We start from the raw sequence: 8,034 nt of genomic DNA on the forward strand, positions 1-8,034 counted from the left end.
TATATTTAGCTCCAATGTACTTTATTTTTTATGTCTAAAGAGTCTCCTCTTTTTCGCACAACTCCCTCCCCAAAGCTAATTCACTGAGAAACCTTGTCAAGTCAAGCTTCTCTCCCCCATCTACCGTGTCAGCTTTGCTGGTCTTATTTCAGTTTCTTAAATGCACTGAGCTCCTTACTGCCCCCAAAGCACTCACATGTGCTGGTCCTCATGTGTGGATTCCCTTCACCTCAAATCTTCATCACAGATCTTGTACTTCTCTGTCATAGCTTTTATCATAATTTGTAGGTATATATTTAATTGTGACATTATTCAATGTTTCTCTCCCCTCTAGACATTAGACTATAAGGAAAAAGCATTGTGCCTTTTTTCTTACTAGTGTCTGACACAGGAGAGATCTTCAGTGAATATTTGTTGAATGAATGGAAATGCATCATATAATAAAACACACCTTAATGTGAAGGGCCAAGGGGGAAGGGCTGGTTACTGGAACAGAGATCTATATGGAAGGGGTATCCTGAAAAGAGCAAGTTGAGGCATCCATGCAGACTGTGGAGACACAACCAGAGGAAGTTGGGGAATAAATACCCAAACCTTAGTCCCAGTCTTTCCTCTAATCTCCTTCTGTGCCCCGTGGGCTGGTTCCAAGCAGAAGCCAGAGAGCAAGATAACTGTTGATGCAACCCATACATTTGGTTTTCTGAGGTATAAAGCAGGGCACAGAAGAGGGGGTAAATGGGTCCAAAAGGGGAAAGAAAGAAATTCAAATCCATCTCTCAACATTCACTCTTGGGTTCTGTCCACGTGAAAAGTCCATGTCCCATCATGGGGTTGCATGAGTCTCCCTGGTCACCAAATCATTGTGGGAGGTATCAGATGGTCACATACCTAAAAGCTAAAATGCTAGCCATCACCAATATTCCTCATATTCAATTGTGGAAGAAGGGAGGAAAGAAACAACTAACATAAAACAGCGACTACAGACCCCACCTGTGTGTCTGGTCGTGAAGTTCAAGATGATAACAATAACTGCCTTCTCCCAGCATCCTTTCTATGTTTCCATTACCTTCTGCCAGTTAGATGGAGTGCTTCACCTGATGAGGTGATCCAAACTTTCATTCCTGTGCAGTCTGAGCCCTTCATGATCTTTCCTTTATGGGGTTCCCACAGTTTTTCATTGATCAAGACTATTGTACAAAGGAGTTCTAAGAGGTGCCAATGAATATCTTGGGTTCTAGGTTGTGACGGTTAATCTTATGCATCAACTTGACTGGGTCACAAAATATCCAGATTAAACATCATGTCTGGGTTTTTCTGTGAGGGTGTTTCTGGATGAGATGAGCATTGGAATTGGTGGGCTCAGTAAAGTAGACGGCCCTCCTGAATGTGGGTAGGCATCATCCAATCCATTGAGGCCTGAATAAAGCAAAAGATGGAAGAAAGAAAAATTTGTCCCATCTTTCTGCCTCATTTCTTGAACTGGGACATCTCATGTCATCTTCTCCTGCCCTTGAACATAGATTCACACCATCGACTCCCTTGGTCTCAGATCTTTAGACTCAGACTAAATTACACCATCAACTTCCAACTTTCCTGGGGCTCCAGTTTGCAGATGACAGATCATGTGAGTTTTTGACCTCCAGCCTCTATAACTGCAAGAGCCAGTTACACACATACACACACACACACATACACACACACACACACACACACACACAGAGTCTTATATTGGCTCTGTTGCTCAGGAGAACTAGTATACAGACAAGTTTCCTTACCTCGACTGTACAGCAGCAACCCAATTTCCCCTTGGTTATCAGGATTAACCACCCATCTGGTGCAGTGACACCCTCCCCTTTCTTTTGATTAAGTGGTATGAAAAGCCAAAAATATCCAAGGGGCAGTGTTTGCTCTTAATTCTGCAAAATCCCGACAGTGTTTTCCTGTGGAAGCATTCCTCCCTTGAGCACTAAGACCACCAATCCCACTAAGCCCAGGATCGGGAGGATGAGAGGCAAAAGTTCATCTAGTGGGTTATTATTAGATGTGAAAGTCAGAGAAGAATCCCTCTTAATCCTGGGCTAAAATTACAATCATTTCGGGAGCTTTTAGAAAATATTGATGGGCAGGGTGTGGGCATGGGAAAGGGGGTGGGGAGGGAGGGAAAGACGAAGGTAAGACAACAGATAAGGACCACTTCCATCAGGGACGGGTCAGTGTTTTGTTCTTACTAGAATAGATACTTACTCTGAACACTAATCTGCCCTCCCTGCATGGAACGCTTCTGCCAGAACTACCATCTGTAGACTTATGGAATGCCTTATTCACTGTCATAGTATTTCACACAGTGTTGTTTCTTATCAAGGAACTCATGTCATAGTAAAAAAAATTATAGCAATAGGCCCGTGCTCATGGTATTCACTGATCTTATTGTATTTCCCAGCATCCTGAAGCAGCTGGTTTGATAGTACCTTGCAGGATGGGGTGCAAAGGTTCTATAGGCTGTATATGCTCTGAATCAGCCTCCAATATATGGTATCCTTTCTCCCATAGTCAGGATTAATGTGCCCAGGAATAAAAGGGTGGAAATGGGAGTGGGCATTACTCACTTTTATCCCTGGTGACCTACTAGCAAAATTTTTGCTTCCTATTCCCATGATGATATAGTATGCTTCCCTAGAAGTCTTAGTTCCAAAAGGAGGCATGCTTTCACAAAGAAAACCAACAATGATTCCCTTGAACTGAAAGTTAAGACTGTCATCTGGCTACTTTGGGCTCCTCCTACCTCTGAATCAATAGGCAAAGAAAGACATTACTATGTTGGCTGGGGTTATTGATCCAGACTACCAAGGGGGAAATTGAAGTACTGCACAATAGAGGTAAAGGAAGAGTGTATCCAGAATACAGAAGATTCTTTGGGGCAACTCTTAATATTACCATGCCCTTTGATTAAGGCCAATGGAAAACTACAACCAAACCCAGGCAGGACCATTAGCAAATGGCCCAAACCCTTCAAGAATGAAGGTTTGGGTTACTTCCCCAGGTAAAGAACAATGACCAGCTGAGGTGCTTGCTGAAGGCAAAGGCAATACAGAATGGGTAGCGGGGAAAAGTAGTTATAAATACCAGCTATGACCACGTGACCGTTACAGAAACAAAAACTGCAATTGTCATGAGTATTCCTCCATATTTTGTTATGAATATAGGTGTGTATTAAGCAAATATCTTTGTTTTCTTCCCTCTCCTATTTCCTTATTATGCAACATAAGATGTATTGACTTTATTCCATAGTACTTAAGTATTGTTCATTTTACATCATAGAATTTTAAGCTATGAAATATCAAGAGGAGTAAATGTCACTCAAAAACTATGTTGTCTTTGGGGAAGGGGTTGGTGTATTTCCATTGTCTGCAGGATAATTGTATCATGTTAGGTGGGATTATAACCTTGTAATAGTTTTTATTTTAAGATTAAGTATAGCCTAAGGAGATCTGTATGGGTGCCAGGTTGACAAGTAATGGACTTGTGATTGCTCATTTTATGTATCATCTTGACTGGGCCATGGGGTGCCCAGATATATGGTTAAACATTATCTCTGGGTGTGTCTGTAAGGGTGTTTCCAGATGACATTGACATTGGAATTGGCAGACTGAGTAAAGCGATTGCTCTCCCCAGTGTGGATGGGCCTTAACCAGTCTGTTGCAGGCCTGAATGAAATAAAAGTCGAAGTAAGAAATATATATTTTTTCTGCCTACCTGCCTTCAAGTTGAAACACCGGTTTTCTCCACACTCAGACTTGAACTGGAACGTATGCCATTGGCTCTCCTGGTTCTCAGGCCCTCAGACTCAGACTGGAGCTTGCATAATTGGCTCTCCCAGTTCTTAACCCCATGGACTTGTATCGGTGCTGTGCCATTGGTTTTCTTGGGTCTCCACCTTTCTGACTGCAGATCTTAGACTTATCATCCTCCATAATCATGTGAGCCAATTGCTTACAGTAGAAAGTATATATATGTGTGTGTATATATATGTGTGTGTGTGTGTGTGTGTGTGTGTGTGTGTGTATATCCCATTTTCAATATGTTACCATTAGGGAAACTAGGGAAACATTTAAAAATGTTAACATTAGGGGAAACCATATTATTTCTTACACCTGTATGTGAATTTATAATTATCTCAATAAAAATTTGAATTAAAGAAAATATAGGCAAAATAAAGACTTTCCCATATAAACAAAAACTGAGGAGGAGGTGATACTTCTCTCGAACTAGACTTTATCCTTAAGGCTGAAAGAATATGAGACCAGATAGTAATTTGGATCCACAGGAAGGAATGAAAAACACCCGAAATGGTAAGTATGTGGGTAAATATAAAGTGTGTATATGTGTGTATAAGGGTGTGTGTGTGTGTGTGGTCTTCTCTTGATTATAACACTGCTGTAATAGACATAAATGTAATATATATGACAACAAAAGCACAAAGAAGGGGCAGGAACTAGAGCTATACTGGTGCAAAGTTACTATATTTTCCCAGAATTAAATTAATTGCCTGACATATGGTGCTCATAAGATGTTAGTCCCCTTCTTCCTTCTAGAAAAGAGAAAGGTCATTTGGAGGTTAGAACCTGAAGGGTGAAACTTTATTCTTTCAAAATCCCACCCTTATTTACTTCCTCCTTCCTTAAACCAGTCAAATTAATGGATCTCAATCAAAAGTAAGTTAATTGGGGCCAGGCCCAGTGGCACGCGCCTGTAATTCCAGCACTTTGGGAGGCCGAGCTGGGCGGATCACTTGAGATCAGCCTGGCCAACATGGTGAAACCCCGTCTCTACTATAAATACAAAAATTAGCCAGGCGTGGTGGCGCATGTCTGTAATCCCAGCTACTGAGGAGGCTGAGGCAGGAGAATCTCTTGAACCCAGGAGGCGGAAGCTGCAGTGAGCCGAGATCACACCACTGAACTCCAGACTTCCAGACTGGATGACAGAGCAAGATTCTATCTCAAAAAAGAAAAAAAAAAAGGAAGTAAGTGAATCGGAAGTGGAGCAGGGTTGAAATATTACCTATGGTATACAGTGTTCACTCTTCGGGCCCAGGCTTTGCCATTATGCAATATGTCCATGTAATAAACCTGCACATGTAGCTCCTGAATTTATTAATTTTTTAAAAAAATAATGTAATGATTTTTCACATACATGCACACACATATGGTTGACATAGGGTTAGTAAGATTCCTGTAATGAATGTAAGTGCTAGATAACTAGCTAGGGCTGCCTTCTAGCTGCTCTAACATGTTTTTAATAAATCTTACTCTTGCCCTCCCCTTTCTGGAATTACAATAACACTGCCACCCAGATCTCCTGAGAAAGAGCCAATTCACTGAGTCATGACCAAAGATCCCCAGGGCAACCTGAGTACAGAATGAGCTTTTCAAGGGCCAGGTCTTGTTGTACCTACCCACAAGGCCTGTTTGGTCAAACGAGTACAGACGCACCTCATCAGGCACTGCCCCTCGCTGCACTGGATCCTTATCATGCTGTTAATGTTGGAAATATTATTATAACTTTTTCAAAAAGTGCTTCTATCTATTGCTCTTCTGCAGGGTTTCCTAACCTTGGCGTGATTAACATTTGATGCCAAATGTGAGGGCTGTCCTGAGCAGTATAGGATGTTTAGCAATATCTCTGCCTTAACATACTAGAAGCCAGTAGGTGCCCCCAATCAAAAATGTCTCTAGACATTGCCAAGTGTCCTTGGGGGCAGTATCACTCCCTCCCCTGCTCTCCTGATTAGTATGTTTAAAGGAAACTTCTCACTTCCTGATCCATTGCCCCAGAGGAGGCAACACTGTAGGAAGCTCTCAGCCAAGGAGCATCAATAGGCACTCCCGCCTTTCCTCTGCCTGCACAAGTGACAGTCTATTCCTTTCTTCCTTCTATCATTATTTTGTTTTCTGATGAACAGATTTGATCACCCAAGAGGGCTAAGAAAGGAGATATCAAGGATAATGCTGGTGGACCCCTCAAGGTGCAAAAGAAGTTGGACCACAGAGATGTTGCAATGTAGGCTTCAGAGGTGCCTTCAAGGAAATAAATGTGGGGTAAACAGTAAAGATCAACAGATAATGAGAGGGTCGACCAACAATTGCATAAGCTATAGTTAGAGAAAGCAATGGCCAAGGAATGAGTATCATGGCTGCAGGGAATTTAAAGAAAAGGAAGAGCTATAACTAACATGCAAAGGTGGGGAAAACATTTCTGTAGGAACTAAGTATGCTGCTGATTCAGTTGGCACCCTCATTTTCAAAAAGGCATCATTGCCACACACACACACACACACACACACACACACACACACACACACATCCCTTGCAAAAGGCATGTGCCTGTGTGTGCATTCACAATGTGTGAGGCATTTGAATATTTATTGAACACTTGTACCAATTCTGGGAACTATGCTAAAGCCACATAATTAACCCCAATTTATAGATGAGAAAACTGAGGCTGGAAGAGGTTAAATGACTTGCCCAGGTCAAGAGTAGCTGGACTTAAATCAACCCAAGTGTCCATTACTGGATGGATAAAGAAAATGTAGTACGTATACACAATGGAATACTACTCAGCCCTTACAAAGAAGGAAATCCTGCCATTTGTGACAACGTGGATGAACCTGCAGGTTACGTGAAATAAACCAGGCACAGAAAGACAAATACCAGGTGATCTCACTTACATGTGGAATCTAAAAAAGTTGAAGTCACAGAAGCAGAGAGTAGAATGGTGGATACCAGGAGCTGGGGGGTGGGAAGTATTGGGAAGATGCTGGTCAACAAAGGATATGAAATTTCAGTTAGACAAAAGGAATAAGTTGTGAAGACCTATTGCACAGCATGGTGACTATAGTTAATAACATATTGTACACTTGAAAATTGCTAAGAGAGAAAATTGCTCTCTTTCTATATATATACACACACACATATATTTCAAAACATCATATTGTACATCATAAATATATAATGTTCCTCAACTTATGATGAGATTGTAGTCTAACAAACCTATCCTAAGTTGAAGATATCAGAAGTTGAAATACATTTAATACACTTAACCTACCAAACATCATAGCTTAGCCTTACCTACCTTAAACTTGCTCAGAACACTTACACTAGCCTACAGTTGGGCAAAATCATCTAACACAAAGCCCTTTTTATAATGAAGTGTTGAATACCTCATGTAATTTATTGAATACTGTACTAAAAGTGAACACAGAATGGTTGTATGGGTATTCAAAGTACTGTTTTTACTGACTGTGCATTGTGTTTGCACCATCATAAAGTCAAACATTGTAAGTCAAACCATTGTAAATTGGGGACTGCCTTTATACAATTTTTATTTCTCAATTAAAAATAAATAACAATAAATATATGATAGAATGCTTCTTGAAAAAGAATAGCTGGACCCATCACAACCTCAGATTTTAAATCTGAGGCTCACTAAATTTCAGTAAAGCATGCTGGCTTTGTCTTTCAAAAGAAATTGGATATCTAGAGAATCAAGGAAAGGAGACAGGTGGAATGTACTGGATTCTGGGGTGTGTCTCTAGAGAGCATGACCCTCTGAACCAAACAAAGCTGGGCCCTCCTTCTACATGGTGCCTTTGATATTTCTATTAAAATATACTGAGTCTGCTTCTCCTCCAAGTAGGTGACTGTTTCTGACTTCCAATATGTTTGTGTGTGTTGTTCCCATAATTTCCTGGGAGCACCCAGATGGGATGGAGGCAGCATCTAATACTTTGCCTGGTGCCGTGTGGGTACTTGATGAATGTTTGTTGAATGAATGAGTGATACAAGAGCACTGAAGCAGACAGACCCGGGTCTCAGTCCAGTCTCTGAAACTTGCTGTAAATGTAACAGTGGTCAAAGTAGCATAACCTCCTCTTATCTACAAAATGGGAGTTTTAAGTGTTGTGGGATTCTTGTAGAGACTTAAGGGAAGCAATGTGTGAAAACTATTTTTGCATGGTGCCTAGAAAATAAAAGG

The sequence above is a fragment of the Macaca nemestrina genome, chromosome 15 (assembly GCF_043159975.1).
Source record: "Macaca nemestrina isolate mMacNem1 chromosome 15, mMacNem.hap1, whole genome shotgun sequence".
In the NCBI taxonomy this organism is placed as follows: domain Eukaryota; kingdom Metazoa; phylum Chordata; class Mammalia; order Primates; family Cercopithecidae; genus Macaca; species Macaca nemestrina.